Below are 8,043 nucleotides of genomic sequence, written 5' to 3'. Positions count from 1 at the left end.
AAAAAAAAAAAAAAAAAAAAAGCAAAAGAATTATAAACAGACGAAAAAGAAAGCTTTCTATCATTTTGGCCATAAGGCTCCTTTCCACAGCCTAGGGAAAAGGAGCAGAGTTCAAGCCAAGGAGTGTCTCTGCTCATGCTGGAAAGCAAGAGGAAGTCTAAGGTGGCTGTCCTCCCCAGAACTGTGCTGGATGCATACAGTGGGGACCAGGCACTAAGGTGACCATCCAGTCCTGCATAACTCAGGCTGAACCTGGCCTCTGACTGCAGGTCAGGTCTATGTTCACCAACTCCAGGCCCTCAGTCGGACTGTCAGCCTGCTGTCCAACCAACAACTGTGTCCTATGACTGTCCTTCCCTCAGCCACTCTGGGAACCTGACAGTGTAGGGAGTGGCTTGGAGCCATGGGGCTGCTCTGGGACCCAACTCTGAACACTGAGCCATTTCCTACAATGGTTTTCCTGCTATCTTTCATTCCACAGTTGTGGCTGTGGGTGCTGCACTGAGGTCACTCTCCAACTATTGACTAAGGAAGGCCACTGTAGGAGTGGTATCCCACATTTTTCTTGCAGGTTCCAACTGCTGCTGAATCTCTCAGTCCTAATATGGTTGTCTCTTCCTTGCGGCATATTCTATGGTTGTCTCTGAATAATATTCTTTGGGTTACAAACTTCAAATCAGAATTCAGACATGTTCAGCACATAGTGTTTGATTAATCCATTTCTTATGACTCCATCCATTTATGATGGATTTTCCTCCTCTCTGTGTTTCTAGTTGAAATTCTCTAAGTCTCTCTAATATGGCTCCTTTTCTATTCAGCCATTTTGGATCTTTCAGATCCTTCCTTCTCTGAATTTTTCCTCAGCTTCTATATGACTCTTCATCTAGTTAGCCATGTTGAATTCCCTATTCCAGACTTTTGTCTTATCCAAGGTCAGGTCTGTTGTTTGGCTGGCATTTCTGTGGTCCCATGCAGAGAGGAAACAATGCAGTGTCAGCTCCACTTTGGTAGTGGCTGAAGAAACGCACAGAACCCATAGTTGTGGAGTTGGCCAGGGACCAACCTATCAGTGCATGTGTTGGGGCCATGGGTCCATGCTGAGATCCATTGATCTCATGCACTAAAATCACTAGGAATATTCTGTCTAAAATGCAGATTATTCATGCTCTTTCTGGACCTAATCAGTCAACATCCTAATCAAGGACCAATAATCTGCATATTGAATAACTCTTCTCCATCATATTCTTGGACACACAAAAGTCTGAGAAGGTCTAAGACTTGTTTTATTTTGTTTTTTTGTGATGCTGGGGATTGAACCTTGGGCCTTGTACATACTAAGGAAGTAGGGAAATGCTATATCTTGAAGCTACACCACCAATTCCAAGCCTTGCTAATTTCAGATGACCCAAGTATTCCCACCTCTACCTTCCATGAATGTAGGCACATTAGATACAGAACAAAGATTTCTTTTGAAAGTGGCTATGAAAAGTTAGACAAAATGGGAGTCTTCTAAAACTTGGTCCTCTTTTTATATTTTTATTAGTACATGTTTATAGTACATAATGTTTACATTTCTTGTGTGGAGTTGGTACATATACATAACATACTTTTATTCCTTTTTTCATCCTATTTCTCTCCATTCCTTCTCTCCTCCCTCCATCTCTTGGTCCTCTTCTCATTTGAGAAAGATCTATCTCCCTATTTCCTATTATCTTTTTTATTTTGGTCTTTATAACTTGGATTTTTATACAAGAGAAACAATGTGATATTTAGGTTTGTGTGTATGATTTACTTCATTTAACATTATGAATCATTCATAGGAAAATTTGGTTTTCCAAACCAAGTTTTGGGTATTCTAGTTTTACATTGGCTCTTGGACAAGCTGAAGAGAACAGGGGCCTTTTTGGTTCAAGTTATAGATCCTGGTAAGAGTGGAGTTTTAGTTTTTAATTGTCGTGGTTGAAATCTACTTGTATACATCATAACATATATCCCTGTATTTGATCTTTTTGGGGGAGAGTCCTTTGACAATCATTTGACCTGAGCATGAAAGAAATCAAGGTTCAAAGAAAATGAATGTATAAGTACCAAGTAGATTTTTGATACATTGTTTAAGAAAAGATATAGAGGGGCTGGGAATATTGCTGAGTGGTACAGCACCTACCTGGAAATGCAAGGTCCTGAGTTTGAGTGCTGGACCAAAAAAGAAAAAAGAAAAGATATAGAAAGTAAAGAGCAATCTTACACTGGGACAAAAAAGAATGAGAAACATTCTCTCCACCTCTCTTCCCACATTAAGATATCATGTGGTGGAATATAATTTTTAATTTTTGAGAGAGGGTAAGGGGGGTGGTGATATTTTTCTAGAGTTGCTTTCCTGGTACCTTGTAACAGAGTAGCTCACATGATCCAACCCAGTTATAAAATATACCATAGATTTTAGCAAAGCACTTAAAATGTATAATTGTTAGTTCTCCTGTGTCAGCTAATAAGGCTTAATTATCCAGGCATGGGCTCAACAATTTAAGCTTTTAACAAACATTCCATACTATTTTTATCATTGGGTAGTTTAGGAAGTTCGGACCTAATCATAAAAAAGCTGATGAAGAAAATAAACTATGTACCATCATACCTTAGTATTCCACTGCTTTGAAACTCCTTGAATTTTATATTCAACACATTTTCAGGTAAAGTTTTGACCTGATACTCATTGTTTGCTTCGTCTTGGATGTGGAAGCTGGAATTTGTCAGGTCATAACAATTGCATGACAGTTTGCTTTGTGACTTGTTACCCTTTTCAGCCAAAACAGTGTGGTAATCATCGTTTTTAGTATTTGTCATGACTCCTGTAACCAAAACCATTTCTTTGGTACTCATTATTTTAGGGACTCTTCATGACTTCTAGAGCCAAGTAGCAATGATTCTCAAACTGCCCCTGTATAGACATGCACAGTTTATATCAAGAGGCACTTCCTGATGTGGCCTGCCACCATGTGGCTTCGTCTCAGGTTTCTGACATCTTCTCAGGCTTTTGGAATTCACTGCAAGGATGTCTCAATCATTGCTGGCATGTCTTCTGTCCTCGACACTGTCTCAACTCTATCATTCCAGTCTACTTAATGTTTTATAAGTTTGGATGTGATGTTTAGGTTAATTACCAGGTTTATTATTGTTTCAACATTGATTTAGGTTAAAGTGAAGGCAGGTGTCCAAACTGCCATTGCAACAGAGATTTGTACATTTCTGTGCTGTTTGCAAGTCAGATTTTATAGCTTGATAAATGGGCAGCAATGGGATTATTTGCACTTGTGTCTTTATCTACTGATGGTGAAACCCACCTTCTCCAAGTCATGCCAGCTAAGAGCGGTGCCAAAATGATTGCAGACAGGAATCTTCCATTCAGCTGTTTGATCAATTGAGTGAATTATTCTCTCTCATCAATTAAAATCCCTTTCAGATAATATAGAGCATCATGTTGGTTATAGGTGATGCAACCTAGGCTATTCTGACATTTCCTGCCACCGTGTGGCATTACCCCAGGCCTCAGAGGCCTTTTCATGTTCCTGGGATTCACAGCACAGATGTCACAAGCACTGTTCAGCTGTCATGTCCTCTATCCTTGACACTACGCCAACTATCACTCCATTCCACCTAAGGTTTTATAAATTTGGGAGTGACATTTAGGGTAAAACAGCACATGTTTTTTCTTTCACCATCCTTCCATAAGTCTTTGGAAGAGGTCAGATCAGCACATCTGCTGAATCCAGAATTGCCGAATCCTAAGAGGCCAAGTAGTTTCAGACCAAGCTTTGATGCCCTAACTCCTTAGATTGAGGATGAGTTGTTTTGTGTTTTCCACAGACCTTCTTTAGCTCCCTAATGGCCTCTGCTTCACCACAAAAGAACTTGTTTGAACTTGCAGATAAATCCACTTATCCTCCCACTCAAGGTCTGCCACTGCATGAGACATCTTGAAGTTGAAGTAAAGATTACACGCATTATTTGTTTGAAAGCTGCCAAATGGCCAAATTGTAGAAAATCCTGAAGGTGTTTCTCAGGAATGTTCTAAGACAGTTATAGCTAATAATGTTTATTGAGCATACATGCCAGTTGCTTTACATGGTGTTGTAAGGTAAATCTTCTGGATTTCAGATGAAGAATAAGGTTCAGAGGAGTTAAGCAACTTGTTCCCAGTCATACAGACAGTAAGGGAGAGGGGACTAGGTTTCTCTAGGGTTTAGGGTGGGTCTAGATTTCACCACCATGTCTGTTGTCACCACCTGTGTTCTTATAAGTTCAGCACTGCCAGACCAAGACCTTTAAAAGTAAACAGGCTGCGAGGGAACAAAGTTGAGATCCCAATGGATCAAGACTGTATTTTACTGTCCTTTTGGGCAGGAAGAGAGGGGAGAGACCAAAGGTCAGACATAGGTCAGAGAGACCTTAGTTCTTCAAAGTAAGTCAGCATGTCAAAACACTGTACTTTTGAAAATTGTTTTCCGAACCCTAACACCAGCTGTTATTTGGAAATATCTCATCAACAAATTGTTTTAGAAATAAATCAGGATTTGCTGTTACTTACCAAAGCATCTTCTGAATTTTCCCTATCAGTAGCCTTTGTTTTGGACTCGAGAGATAGTGGTAAGAAAGCACCTCAGAGCCTACAAAACGGGAGCAAAAGTCATATGTCAGAAACCTGTTCTTTAAAATGTGCGTTGAAAAAAGTAAGCAATAGCAACACGAATAGAGATGAACTAAACACAAATAATCATGCCACCGAATGGGATACTCCCTGTCCTAAGTCTCCAGAGTTGGGTTCTTGGGCATTTATTTATATTTGGACTTGCCTCTGACTACCCAAGTCCACTGTGACTCTAAGAGAAAAAACATTCTATTAGACCACGGGCTTGACTTGTTTGGGTCTCAGTTTTCTTCTCTGTAGTTGGTGCTTAAGATGTAACCCTGACTACCTCTCAAGAAGGTTGTGAGACTGAGAAAGTAAACTTAACATGGGGATTTGGAGGAGCTCAGTAAAGCACTCCTGTTTTATTTAATCATGTTCTGAATAGTTAAAGAATGAAACTAAAGAACATGTCCGAGAGCCTGACATATGCTAAGCAAGTACTCTATGCATAAACTCCATGTACTGCTTTTTAAGTGATAAAACAAGTATTGGGAAAATGACCTATATCTGCTAGCAAGTAAAATTCCAAATACAGAACCAGAGAATTAAAAAGACCTATTCACCCAGCACTGGAGTCCTATAACATCCCTCAGTAAACACATGGAGTGGGGGAGAAGGGTGGAATTTATGCTTCTGGTGGGCAACTTCCTTCCACAAAGGAAAGGTTGTAGCTGATCACGCCCAGTTTATGCTTCCCATAGTTGTTCTAGTAAAAACAGCTCTACAAAGAAGGGCATATCAGGAACAGAGAAAACATTTCCCTCACCTCCCCGATAAAACAGTCTCAACACACACACACACACACACGCACGCACGCACACACACACACACACACACACACAAATATTTTTTATAAAGTGAGCATGGGGAAAGTTTTTTGGGGCCTAAAGAAAAACAAAAGTGATAAAATATTAGTCCAAATTTCTGATCTTTTTCACTTCATTCTACACCAAATTAATGACAGCCTACTTGTTACAATTACATGAACAGTTTTTTTTTCTCTTTTTTTTTTTGCCTTTTGAGACATATGCAGTTCAGGCTGGCCTTGAGCTCACTTTGTAGCCCAGGCTGGTCTCCAACTCACAACTATCCTCCTGCTTCAGCCTCCCAAGTACTGGGCTAACAGGCATGTGCCACCACGCCCAGCAGTCTTTATTATTGACATCCACATTACAAAAAGAATATGATTTTGATAAAATAACTCATAATGAAAGTCACATCCAAATCATATTCATTTTAAGGCCCTCTTATAATTAGGCATAAGTAGGAGTAATTCCTTTAGGCTCTAGTAATCTAGTATTCTTTTTATGAGATCAAACCCAATATTTGGATTTCCTCATCTTACTGTCAGTTCATTATTATTGCTATTCATTAACAACAGTTATTCACTACCACGGATACAGGACGAGGAGCTTCCGTAACTGGAATCCCCTTGCCTCCTGCTCCCCACCCTCTCAGTTGCCCTGTCTGCGCCTCTTCTCCACGCCCACTGTGGAAGGCACACTTTTAAGATGACCTCCCAAGATCCCTAGCTCCCGACACTCCTGTCCCTGTAAGGCCTGTGAGTGTGAGTCTGCTGTGTGAGTGCAGCTGAACCTCATGGAGTGGGACTTGTTTCCAGTGGGTAAATGATGGCCCCAGCAGAGGCAGGTCACTTTCATTGTCAGACTTCTTTCTTGCCAGCACTATGTCTCTTGCTTCTTGCTTGCTCTCTCTGATGACACCATTGCCACTGTGAAGTTCTCCATGGAAAGGCTCACACGGCATGGATTGAGGAAAGTCTCCTGCCAGCAGCTTAAGAGAAACAAAGGTCTCAGACCAACAGTCAAGGAGGAACTGGATGCTGCCAGCAACTGGATGAGTGAACTTGGAAGTGATTCCTCCTAGCCAAGCACAACCTGCTGACATCTTGACTGGTATTGTAAAAGAACTGAAGCAGAGGTCAGGGTATAATTGCACTGGCTTCATCAGGATGGCTAGCAGCTGCCCTGCTTACCTCACCTAAGCCATTGTTTGCAAAAGTAATTATTTTAATTTCCAAAGAGCCATAAGTCATATAAGAAATGATAGTTTAGTTACCACAGGTGACTGCAATAATCCTTGGAGAATTACAGTCATAGATACAAGAAAGTTAGAGCCCGATTTAGAGTTGATGTATGTAATAAATATTGTGAAAATCCCGAAATTATAGGGACCCATATCAACCTATATGAACTTAGAGTCACACTTAAAGAATCACTCTCAAGTAGCCAAAGATGATTAATAAGGGATTCCATTATTTACTTCAGATGCTTGCAGAACACTGACAGGACCCAGTTCATAATCCACGAGCACTCTTCTCCGTCCCCTCCACTCTGCAATCGCTTGCATCCTGAGAAAGTTCCAAACACTCTCAGGCCCAGCTCTGAATAACTTTATATTCCCTCACCCCACTGCACCACTGTTTTCTTTCCCTTGTTATTTAGACAATCTTGGCTTCTACCAACAACAAAAAAATAGTCCTTTTTTTTATTTTAGGAGGGGAGGAAATGAGTAAGAGAAAGAAAACTGAATGTCATATGTCCTGAATGTCAGGACATACAGAATACTGTAAACAATGTCTCTGTAAACAATGAAATGTTTTAATAAACTTTCTCTTTTGGAAACAAAACTGACACACTTTCCTGCTTCCACTATGGGTAAACGTTGATATCATGTTTTACTTTAAAGGGAGAATTCTGCACCTGAAGATAAACCAAAAGAGATGAAATTAACAAAAATAGGAACACCCTGTGGAAGTCTTGAAACCTTGAGCCTTTTGAACAGCAAGAGTTAATAAGTTACTGACTTGCTGTTAAAATAACTTCATGCATTTCTGACATTTGCAGTTGGGTATATGACCTTATGTGATTATTATTAAATTATGGTCTCTCCGCTTGTTCTCTGTTTGAGAAAGCTAGCATTTTCTTACTGGAATAACCTGTAATAACTTTACCTGAAATAGCTGCCTGGCGAGGAGATGCCCATTCTCCTCTCCATCTTCTTCCTCTGAGACCTGTTACCGCAAGATCCACACCTAGTGTTTTTGCAGACAAGCGCGAAGTCCACCTCAGGAGAAAATAGCTTACTCTTCAAAATAATTGCAAACTTTGCTGTGTTATATTGGCAGAAACTAGTGAATATGTGGCTGAATGGGTCCTAAGGGTCTTTGACAAAAGAGACTAAAGCACGAACCCTTGATAGCACTAAATGTATTGCTAGAGGAGTACTTACCAGAATTTTGGATTTACTGAGTTAAAATATTCTGCTAAAAGTTGTCCTAACAGTTCACTGGATTTGTTGACTATAAGTTCAGCTCCAAGGTGTGGCCTACATTTAAT

At 40.2% G+C, this 8,043-nt stretch overlaps 1 long non-coding RNA gene across 1 annotated transcript in view; it reads right to left on the bottom strand.

Moving 5' to 3' along the window:
- LOC102026549 overlaps positions 1 to 7,736 on the bottom strand; it is a 35,727-nt gene extending 27,991 nt beyond the window's left edge. Inside the window, exons 1-2 of the long non-coding RNA XR_261171.2 lie at positions 7,659 to 7,736; positions 4,583 to 4,661 (exon numbers count right to left, since the gene is read on the bottom strand). This is a non-coding gene — a long non-coding RNA (uncharacterized LOC102026549). The remainder of the gene's footprint in view (positions 1 to 4,582; positions 4,662 to 7,658) is intronic.
- Between the last annotated feature and the right edge of the window lie 307 nt (positions 7,737 to 8,043).

Source organism: Chinchilla lanigera, unplaced genomic scaffold (genome assembly GCF_000276665.1).
Source record: "Chinchilla lanigera isolate Chin_1 unplaced genomic scaffold, ChiLan1.0 scaffold00024, whole genome shotgun sequence".
NCBI lineage: Eukaryota > Metazoa > Chordata > Mammalia > Rodentia > Chinchillidae > Chinchilla > Chinchilla lanigera.
This window is presented reverse-complemented; position numbering and strand designations above follow the sequence as displayed.